Source organism: Triticum urartu, unplaced genomic scaffold, assembly GCF_003073215.2.
Source record: "Triticum urartu cultivar G1812 unplaced genomic scaffold, Tu2.1 TuUngrouped_contig_2983, whole genome shotgun sequence".
NCBI lineage: Eukaryota > Viridiplantae > Streptophyta > Magnoliopsida > Poales > Poaceae > Triticum > Triticum urartu.
In genome coordinates, this window is record NW_024113491.1 from 1 (window position 1) to 11,516 (window position 11,516).

General features: G+C 42.9%; 2 long non-coding RNA genes across 3 annotated transcripts; both read left to right on the forward strand.

The window, feature by feature from the left end:
- Positions 1 to 7,199: 7,199 nt before the first annotated feature.
- LOC125527138 lies at positions 7,200 to 8,809 on the forward strand. 2 transcript variants are annotated; one of them, XR_007291981.1, is made up of 3 exons: positions 7,200 to 7,292; positions 8,198 to 8,323; positions 8,409 to 8,809. It is a non-coding gene; the product is annotated as an uncharacterized LOC125527138 (long non-coding RNA). The 2 variants fall into 2 exon arrangements; XR_007291980.1 differs by lacking the exon at positions 7,200 to 7,292 and having other exon boundaries at positions 7,766 to 8,323.
- A 25-nt stretch (positions 8,810 to 8,834) lies between these two features.
- On the forward strand, positions 8,835 to 10,267 carry LOC125527139. Its single transcript, XR_007291982.1, has 2 exons — positions 8,835 to 9,294; positions 10,013 to 10,267. It is a non-coding gene; the product is annotated as an uncharacterized LOC125527139 (long non-coding RNA).
- Positions 10,268 to 11,516: the final 1,249 nt, after the last annotated feature.

Consider the following 11,516-nt stretch of genomic DNA (forward strand, 5'->3'; position numbering starts at 1 on the left):
AAGATCGATCTACGGATCGCGCAGGCACCCTACGACATGTGACAATGATCTTCACTCTGGATACAACAAATCCGGCCGGGCCGAACACAACAGACATAGCTCTTCCGAGCTGCGTCGTGATATAGCCCAGTACAGAGGCGCCGCACACCCGCTATGCTTCACGAATGAAGTAATGGATCATAAAATCCCAGAGGGCTTCAAACCCGTAAACATCGAATCATACGATGGCACCACAGACCCGGTGGTATGGATCGAGGACTATCTCCTTCACATCCACATGGCACGCGGCGATGATCTACACGCCATCAAGTACCTCCCGCTCAAACTCAAAGGACCGGCCGGGCATTGGCTTAACAGCTTGCCAGCAAACTCAGTCGGTTCTTGGGAGGACCTGGAAGCCACATTCCTCGATAACTTCCAGGGCACTTACGTACGACCGCCGGATGCCGACGACCTAAGCCACATAATTCACACTACAAGAAATATGTCAACTTATGACCTTCTGTCAGTGACCCTCGAAGAATTGGTCATAAATTTATGACCATTTTAGACCAATTGGTCAAAAGCTGTTCAGGGGGCTTCAAACCCTAAACCATTGCGACCATTTTGGTCAGAAAGGTCGTAATTTCCTTACACGAAATGGTCACAAAGCAAACAGTGCTAGTCCGCTGCCTTATTTCTAGTTGTTAATGACCAATATAGATGGTCATAGCCTTTTAGATTGTGGTGGGTTGTGATGACTAGGCGCCATCTCATCAGTTTTGCCTATGTGTCATGTCCATGTGGCAGTTTTTGCCCTAGGTTGTGAAGCAACCTATATTTCTATCATTCCAAAAATTCCCAAAAAAATCTCATAAATTCTTTGGGTCATATCTTCATCAAATATGTAAAAATCCTTCCTTTCCTAGTTCAAAACTAATTCAAAAATATTCATTTTCCTATTATGTTCACAACAACACTTTATGAAGGAAGTGCTATTTATATATTCTTGATTGCCCTACGAATTTTTGGGCACTCTTTCCTATCCAAATCATTACTGCATGACAAAATTCAGCTCCATTTGCCTAGCAAATCTTCCTCGGCAAATTTTCAAAGTTTTTGTCCACCTAGAAGCATTGTGAAGGAAGTACCTTTTTTATATCTCTAAATGACATGAAATTTCTACAGTTTCTTCATATGCCCAAATTATCACCCTCCTCCAAATTGCAGCTCAGTCAAATCATCTATGTGAGCCCAGGTTCAATTTATATTTTATGGCCAAATTGGCACGTTGCAAAGCAAGTGTTATATATACCCCTCCTATTACCCTCAAACTTTTCGGGCACTCTTCCATACCCAAATCATTGCCACATGATAATATTCAGCTCAATTTTCCTAGTAAATCTTTCTCGGGAAATTTCCAAAGTTTCTACCTCGAGAGAAGCTTTGTGAAGTAAGTACTAGCTAGGCTTATCCAAATGATCTGAAAATTGACCAGCACATGACCATACCTAAGTAACTTACCTACACCAATTTTGAGCTCATTTCATTCATCCAATCTCTCTCACTAGTTTTCCCAAGTTTCTATCCATAGAAGAGCATTGTGAAGGAAGTACTACTTTGGCAGTCCAAATGGTATAAATTTCTACAATGCTTTTCTATGCCCAAATAACCATCCTCCACAAAATTTCAGCTCAATCCATTCATTATTTTGAGCCCAGCTTCAACATTCATATTTTTGTCCAGCGTGGTACTTTGCAAAGCAAGTACCACCTAGGATCCTCCTTTTGAGCTAAAAATTTGTGAAGACATTCTCCTTAGTAGATGATCATCCTCAGCCAAAACTCACGCCCATTGGCCATGTGCATTTCCCGTACCGCTAATCAAACACTTGGCTGCTAATTCATGTTTGAGCATCGATCAGTCTTCTCGTGAGAATCTTATGTTGTAATTTTCTTCCTAGCACCAACCTGGGGAGTTCCCAACCCACTAGACATGCCTAGGCCGCCCAGAACACATGGCAACGCCACGGTCACGCGGTGACCACGCGGCGGGCATGCGAGCTTACGCGCTCTAGAGTTGGGGCCATCGGCCACTGTCCAAACCTCGATGTCTCTCCATAAAACCATGTATTTCGGATTAAATAGGTACTTATGTAACTAGAAATGATTTTTGGAAAAAATAAATAGCAAACTATGAGGCAGCTACATTTCAAATTTGACCCGCTTCCAACTGAATCGACGGGAATTTGTCTTTTTCACCAGAGGTGGATCAAAAATTTTGACACCCAACCATTTTGTCAATTGTGCACTAAATAGGTCCTAATATTTTAGAAAAATGATTTGGTCCAATTTTGCAACAATTATTTGGTAGTTCCTTCACAAAAAAACCTCCTTTCGGGCACTCGGAAAATGAAAAATGGTTTTTTCGTCCAAAGAAAATGAAAACTTCCTTAGGCAACATTGTTTGCCATTCCAATATGCACCCTTGTGCATAATATGAGATCATTTGAATAAACTATTCCACGAATGTGGCCATAAGATTGATCATTTGGCTTGAAAGCCATGAATCTTCAGAGATGATAGCTCATTTCTGAGAACACTTCTTAAAAATAATTGCCGTATTACAAGTTTGTTATTTTTCCTGGGAACTTGGCCACATATAATAACACAATGCGAAGGTTTCCCAATTTTTTGATTTTTTTTGAATTTTTTCTGCCCGTTTCAGAATGTGGTCAAAACGGCGGGAATGACCGTTCCTAGCTAGTTGTTGAATCTTGGAATTTTTTCGGTGTTTCTCTGATTAAATAGATACTTATTTACCTAGAAATGATTTTTGGAAAAAATAAATAGCAAACTATGAGGCAGCTGCAGTTCAAATTTCACCCGCGTCCAACTGAATCGGCGGAAATTTGTCTTTTTCACGAGAGGTGGATCAAAACTTTTTACACCCAACCATTTTGTCAATTGTGCATTAAATATGTCCTAGTATTTTAGAAAAATTATTTGGTCCAATTTTGCAACAATTATTTGGTAGTTCCTTCACAAAAAAACCTCCTTTCAGGCACTCGGAAAATGAAAAATGGTTTTTTCGTCCAAAGAAAATGAAAACTTCCTTAGGCAACATTGTTTGCCATTCCAATATGCACCATTCTTCACAATATGAGATCATTTTAACAAACTATGCCACGAATGTGGCCATAAGTTTGATCATTTGCTTTGAAAGCCATGAATCTTCAGAGATGATAGCTCATTTCTGAGAACATTTTTTTAAAATAATTGTCGTATTACAAGTTTGTTATTTTTCCTAGGAACTTGGCCACATATAATCGCACAATGCGAAGGTTTCCCAATTTTTTGATTTTTTTTGAATTTTTTATGCGCGTTTCAAAATGCGGTCAAAACGGTGGGAATGACCGTTCCTAGCTAGTTGTTGAATCTTGGAATTTTTTTGGTGTTTCTCTGATTAAATAGATACTTATTTACCTAGAAATGATATTTGAAAAAAATAAAGAGCAAACTATGACGTAGCTGCAGTTCAAATTTGACCCGCTTCCAGCTGAATCGACGGGAATTTGTCTTTTTCACCAGAGGTGGATCAAAATTTTTGACACCCAACCATTTTGTCAATTGTGCATTAAATATGGCCTAGTATTTTAGAAAATTGATTTGGTCCAATTTTGCAACAAATATATGGTAGGTCCTTCACAAAAAAAACTCATTTCAGGCACTCGGAAAATGGAAAATGGTTTTTTCGTTCGAGGAAAATGAAAACTTCCTTAGGCAACATTGTTTGCCATTCCAATATGCACCCTTGTGCACAATATGAGATCATTTGAACAAATTATGCCATGAATGTGGCCATAAGATTGATCGTTTGACTTGAAAGCCATGAATCTTCACACTTGATAGCTCATTTCTGAGGACACTTTTTTAAAATAATTGCCGTATTACAAGTTTGTTATTTTTCCTAGGAACTTGGCCACATATAATGACATAATGCGAAGGTTTTCCAATTTTTTGATTTTTTTTGAATTTCTTATGCCCGTTTCAAAATGCGGTCAAAACGGCGGGCTTGACCGCTCCTACCTAGTGGTTGAATCTTGAAATTTTTTTGGTGTTTCTATGATTAAATAGATACTTATGTACCTAGAAATGATTTTTGGAAAAAATAAAGAGCAAACTATGAGGCAGCTACAGTTCAAATTTGACCCGTTTCCAACTGAATCGACGACAATTTGTCTTTTTCACCAGACGTGGATCAAAACTTTTGACACCCAACCATTTGGTCAATTGTGCATTAAACATGGCCTAGTATTTTAGAAAATTGATTTGGTCCAATTTTACAATAAATATATAGTAGGTACTTCATAAAAAAACTCATTTTGAACACTCGAAAAATGAGAAAATGGTTTTTTCGTCCAAAGAAAATGAAAACTTCCTTAGGCAACATTGTTTGCCATTCCAATATGCACCCTTGTGCACAATATGAGATCATTTGAACAAACTATGCCATGAATGTGGCCATAAGATTGATCATTTGGCTTGAAAGCCATTGATCTCCACACGTGATAGCTCGTTTTTAAGAACACTTTTTTAAAATAAATTGCCGGTATTTCAAGGTTTGTTATTTTTTCCTGGAACTGGCCACATATTAATGACACCATGCGGAGGTTTCCCCCATTTTTTGATTTTTTTGAATTTTTATGCCCGTTTCAAAATGCGGTCAAACGGCGGGCTTGAGCGTTCCTAGCTAGTGTTGAATCTTGGAATTTTTTTGGTGTTTCTCTGATAAATAGATACTTATGTACCTAAAATGATTTTTTGGAAAAAAAATAGCAATACATATGAGGCAACTACAGATTCAAATTTGACCCCGCTTCCGAGCTGAATCGGCGGGAATTTGTCTTTTTCACGAGAGGTGGATCAAAGCTTTTTACACCCAAACATTTGGTCAATTGTGCATTAAATATGGCCTAGTATTTTATAAAATTGATTTGGTCTAATTTTGCAACAAATATATGGTAGGTCCTTCCAAAAAAGCCTCGTTTCGGGCACTCGGAAAATGGAAAATGAATTTTCCATGCAAAAAAATGAAAACTTCCTTAGAAAACATTGTTTGCCATTCCAAGATGCACCCTTATGCATAATATTAGATCATTTGAACAAACTATGAGGCAGTTGTAGTTAAAATTTAACCCGCTTCCTAGTGAATCGACGAAAATCCCACCTAGTATGAAAGTACCTCTAGTTATTCGAGGGAATCGTACTTAGACGATGTCATAAAAAGAGAAGGGAACTTACCGCCGGGCGTCGTGGTGGTGCGTTGGGGCTGCGTTGGAGCTCCCCGACGCTGTAATGGAGCTTCGTCGAACACTGTGGTGCTGCGTTGGAGCTCTTGGCGCGCCGTTGAGAGCCGCAATGGAGCTTCGTGGGGATGTCATCGGTGCTGCATTGAAGTTTTTTCATGCTCGATGCTGTCGTGACATATTGATGTGATCGAATGATCACCAATGCGTAGATCAAGCGCCTAGCTAGGCGGATGATTTCTAAACAAAATCATCTGACTGACTCGTATTAGCCACCTATTGTTAATCGATTGTGACCAATTTAGATGGTCATAACATCATCAAATCTTGTACTTCGTTCTAATTGGTCTATGAGCATGTCACGCGGATCAAGCATTAGAGACCGTTGGATACTCCCGGATCCAACGGCCCACACCCTCTCACCCTCTCACCCACCCACCGGGAGCTCCTCTCTCCCCCGCACACCACTCCTTATCACGTCCTCTCTCTCCCCTGCGGGCAAACCCTAGCGCTCCCCGATCCAGACTCCTCCCCTCCCCCGCTGCCAACCACCTCCACCACCCACCCCTCTCCTCGCCGCCACCCACCTCCGCCACACCTCCCCTCCCCACCCCAGATCCTCTCCCCACTCCCAGATCCAACTTGCCAACGTAGAACGAGGAGATCGCGGCCAAGATCTTCGGGACATGGTGGTCGTCGTCGTGGACCGCTCCTCCACTGACCCACGGTACCTCGAGGAGTTTGCGCGGCAGTTCGACCCCTCGGGTTGGTCCCGTTCAGGACGGAGGTGGTGAGCGTCCGCCGCAGCAGGGACAACGGACGCGGGCTGGAGGGTGAGGCTCACTGCTGCTGGCAAGCGAGCTGGAGAGGAGGTTTGATTGCCGTGGTCGTCTGGCAGTGGGCACTTCGCCGTGTCGTGTGTGGCCGTCATCACAGGTAAATACCCAGTCCGATCTATCCCCACTGATGGCTAGCACTAGCAGTAGGCAGTTGGCCAGTAGCTATTTCGATCGATCGATTCTTTTTGGCATCTTGCAAGGGAGTCTGGAATGGGTTGTAGCAGCAAGGATCCAATAGTAGGCAGGGGAAACATTATGATTAGTAGTTGCCTCATCGATCGGATCTGTAGCTGGGCTAGCGACGATTATACTTACTTATTGTGTTTGGGTGCCTAATTGACTTGATTGCCCACCGTTGAAAATTTTGTTTATATATATATAAATCTTGAAGGTGCCACAAACTGCCAATAATGATGTTGATTATTCTCCAGTGAATGTGAATGAGAATGTATCATTTGTCTAAAGATGGAGTCTGTGGAGATAGAGTTCATTAGTTTTTGGTGTATCGCTGCCACCCACCTCCGCCACACCTCCCCTCCCCACCTCAGATCCTCTCCCCACTCCCAGATCCAACTTGCCACCGTAGAACGAGGAGGTCGCGGCCAGGATCTTCGAGACGCGGTGGTCGTCGACGCGGGGTCATCAAGCGGGGCCGGCCATGGAGGCGGTGGTCGTCGACGCGGTGTCCAAGCTGCTGAAGGCCGGCATCGCGCTGTCCGAGATCTCCTCTGCTCCCTGGGCTGGTGAGTCGCCAGATCTCCGCTGCTCTTGTTTGATTCGCTTGAGATTTCGCTGGGCGTTATGCATATGCGTGACCCTCCCTGTTCGATGCCCTCGAAGGTGAAGACGGGCTGAGATGGCAGGCTGCTTGTTGCCTCGGCCCCGAAGATGAAGATGAAGGTGGAGGAGAGCGAGCGTGGGTGAGATGGCCTCTCGCAGCATGTCCGACCGCCCCTACTCCCCCGACGAGCGCATGCTGCAGCTCCTAGGCAAGGTATGCTTCTCCCTCTGTCCTTCCCTTCCCCTACTGTTGCTGCTCTCCCCGGTCTCACTCCTCATCTTGTCTCTTGTGCAGGGTACACGAACTCCACTTCTTCCACCAGCCACCCTCCCCTCTGCGCCCAGCTTGTGGAACACCTCCACACCATCTTCGGAGCCGCCTGCTGGTGAGATTGGTGTTCATTGTGGCGCAATAGTGACTACACATGCCATCGAGTTAGTGATGTAGTCATGTAGGCAGCGAAGCTTAAAGTGTTATGTTTACTTCACATAAACTGAAAAGGGTATCATTTCATACTTTTCGTTTGGTTTGTGAATCTGCTTCACTTAAATTTCAGCCTGAGCTAGTAGTTGACTAAAGGAATGCTCGTACATTTAGAGATATTATATCACTATGCTAATGTGTTTCAACAAGGGAGTACCGTCTACTAGTCTGTTAATCTATGAGCGATGGATAGTTTAATCACGGCTTGTTTCTAGACTTGTATTAACACAGCATTCCCCTTTTAAAATTTCTACTACTATTCTGTTGAAAGAGATCTCAACAATGCTGTTTTAGTGAGCTTATTGTTGTCGGAGACTGGGTAATGATAAAAGACTGCCACGATTAAGTTCAGAAACGATAGTATGTGCATTCGTCTAGAGTTCATTTAGCAAAGTTCAGAAACGCAAACAACATCAGTTCATTAGTTACACTAAGCATTTGCCTGCCTAAGTTGTATTTAGACCAAAATTTGCTAATAGACACCCCCCTTCACAGATCTGCTATTTTTTGGCGTGCACATAATATGTATGTCTTAACAGTTTCCAGCAGTTGTGTTCTATTGTTTGATTAAATGAATCAAAACCTGAAGGAGATCTAGATTAACAGTAGAATCACATAGTTGTAATTACCCGAGAAATTTTAACAGAAGCTCACTGTTATGTCCTCCATCGGGCGATCTTGTTTGTTATCGCAGTAGAATTTGGTGTGCTTGAATAAAATGGCGCTCATTTGCATCATTGTATTTCTGCAGAGTTTTAAGAAGAATTCTGGTACGAACGCACTGACCGTATACTTGTACATGTGCAGCTGAGGAACATCATGTGGGCTACTTCCAAGCATGATGTGTACGTGATGTAGAACTATTCTGTGATGCATTGGTCGTCCTTACTCCGCAAAGGAAAAGAAGTGCTCAACGTGGCAGGCCCAAATCAGGTGATCTACCACAGAGCGATGTGATAGTCCTCTATCGTCGGAATTTCGGTCAATCTCTGATCCACTGTGCGACCACACTGTGCAGGATATGCAGGGAGGTCGGCCCTTGTCCAGGGGAAGATCAGCACCATGACGGTGAAAGACAACCTCGGCAGTGCCTTCTAGCAAGATTTCAATCATAATCTGTGCATACTTGTTTATGATATGTGTGTGCCTCCATCAATCCTCTTTGGCATCATAGGATACAAGATACCAAGACTAGCAGTTCTCGTCTTGCTTATGTTTTGTGATCTCAGCTTATCTAATAAAACTGGCAATTATAGGATACAAGATACCATAACTACATAACTGGGGTCATTTGCGTTACTGTAGTTGTGCCGTCTGGCTAGTGGGCTAATATGGGAGCCACAGCATGGCATCCTTCTCCATTGTAGATCCATTGTATTTGCATGCTGCTATATTATGTCAAGTTGAGTGAAGCAAACATATCCTGGTGTGTGTGTGTGTGTGTGTGTGTGTGCTAACATCTCCTAAATGCTCCTACCAGCTTTCTGACTTTGGCAAATGATTTGACTCCTCTCACCTGGCCTAGGAGCAACACCACTGCTGATGAGAGCAGATCCTTTCCCTCAATAGATTAGCATCATTCCATTCTTACTGTGTAGTAGAATTGGTAGTGATAGAGTGGGTGAATCTATGTGATGTAGAGATACACTAAGATAATGCAAAAATATATATTAGTTCCGCTAATGCTTACCAGTGAATTCAAGTCTCCTTATTTGAAGGTCCAACACTTGTGCATACTGATTTGTGTGCTTTCTGGTTTAGGGAGGAGCTGCATGCTCTGTACCAGCTCATCCTTGTCCTGCTCGAGGAGCAGGAGGAGGAGGGGCGCATCTAGCCAGCCACAAAGGGCCTGCTCTGTACGACCACGTCATCGGCCTGCTGCAGCATCGAGTTCAATATGTCAGGTGACCCTTCCTATCCTGATGATGTCTAGTAGATAGTTTGATGTATACCTGCTGCTGATTGATGCTCTTGTGGTTAGCATTATACTCCTGGAATCATATTCTACTATATCTAGTGTTCTTGTGGTTCTCGAAGATGCATCACAAACATCTAGTGTTCTGATATAAAATTGGTCTCTAAAATATGTTTCTAAAATTGGTCTCTAAAATATTATAATATACCTGTTGTTGATTGATGCTCTTGTGGTCTCTTGAAGTTGGCTGAATCTGTTGCTTTATCATATATTTGGTCCAACCAGAATCTGTTCTTGAAGTAATCAAATATTATACCCACTAGATAATTGGTCTCTAACCAGAATCTGTTGTTGTTATTGTGTCATCTGCTGATTACTTCTTCTATTAATCGCCTAGTGCTCTTGTTAGTGAGATTCATCTAGTATTTTCTTTGCAAAGCACGGAATGGTTTTGAGTAGTTGATCATTGCTTGATGGAACCTTCATGTCGTTAGCTTGCACTACAGTAACCAGATGCAATCCATTTTTATTAAATGCATTCTGGTTAGGATTTTGTCGTGGTTGTTCTGTTTCCTATAGATCTAGATCTGGTCACTACTGAAATTTCATTCTAGGACTTCATCATGTGATTATTAGTTATTTTTAACCAATGCTATTCCTAGCATGTGTACACTCTAATCTCTAATGATGTTTGTCTTTGTGTTCAGGAGCTCGAGGTCTACAAAATTTGAAGATTGAAACCATATAGCTCTACTCAGCAAAGAGCCGTCTCTTCTGTTTGATTGTAATAGAATGTAAATATTGCAATATTGTAATAGTAGGCATATCTGGGTTGTAATAACTATGTACAAATTGTAGTAGACTTAGTGTTATTTGACGTACTACATCTGTACTGTTCCGTTTGAAATAATGATTATGTATGTGATTTGAAAACGTGTGGAATGGAAACCTGACTTGTGGGATCCACTTATGAAAATAATCTGAGCATTTTTGAATTTTCTATCAAGTGGGCCCAATGTGTGAGAAGATGACAAGTGGGACCAGCTCCAAAATATACTGGCCCAAACAATGTTAAAAGACCCGACCCAGAAATAAATAAAAGGCTGAAATGGGCTTGGCCCGTGTAACTTACAGAAAAAAATACATTAAAAGGCCGAATTGTTGGGCTAGGCCCATGTAGAAAACCGAATTGGACTGGACTGAATCTTGTGCCACATCAGCTTGCCACGCTGGATGCCTACGTGGCCTGGAGAGGTTGCTAGTGACCAAAACGCCACAGTGGACATATTTTGGTCATAAACGTTTGCGACCATTCCAGAAGAAAGGTCGCTATAGTCAGTTTACGACGCCCAGCTTTTGACCTTATGTTTTTGGTCACAAAAAGGTCATAAATGGAAATTTGTGACCATTCAGTGACCAATAGTGGTGGTCATAAGTTGACATATTTCTTGTAGTGTCAGCAGCCAGAAGAATCAGCCAGACAATTCTGGACACGGTTCCTAACAAGGAAAAACCAGATAGTCGACTATCCGGACGCAGAGGCCCTAGCAGCCTTCAAAGCATAACATCCGCGACGAGTGGCTTGCCCGGCACCTGGGAGAGGAAAAGCTGAAATCCATAGCAGCACTCACGACACTCATGACCCGCTTTTGCGCGGGAGAAGACAGCTGGCTGGCTCGCAGTAACAACTTATCAAAGAACCGTGGTAATTTGGATACCAAGGACAAAAGTGGCAGGACACGTCAGAATAAGCAAAAACGCCATGTTAACAGCGACAGCAATGAAGAGACGGCAGTCAATGCCGGATTCAGAGGCTATAAATCCGGTCAGCGGAAAAAGCCATTCAAAAAGAATACTCAGGGCCCGTGCAGTTTGGACCGAATACTCGATCGCTTGTGCCAGATACATGGCACCCCCGAAAAGCCAGCCAATCACTCTAACAGGGATTGTTGGGTGTTCAAGCAAGCAGGAAAGTTAAGAGCCGAAAACAGAGACAAGGGGCTGCACAGCAACGACGAAGAGCCCAAGCCGCTGAACAACAATGGACAGAAGGGCTTTCCCCCACAAATGCGGACGGTGAACATGATATACGCAACCCATATTCCCATGCGGGAGCGGAAGCGTGCGCTGCGGGACGTATACGTGATGGAGCCAGTCGCCCCAAAGTTCAACCCATGGTCCTCCTACCCGATCACCTTTGATCGAAGGGAC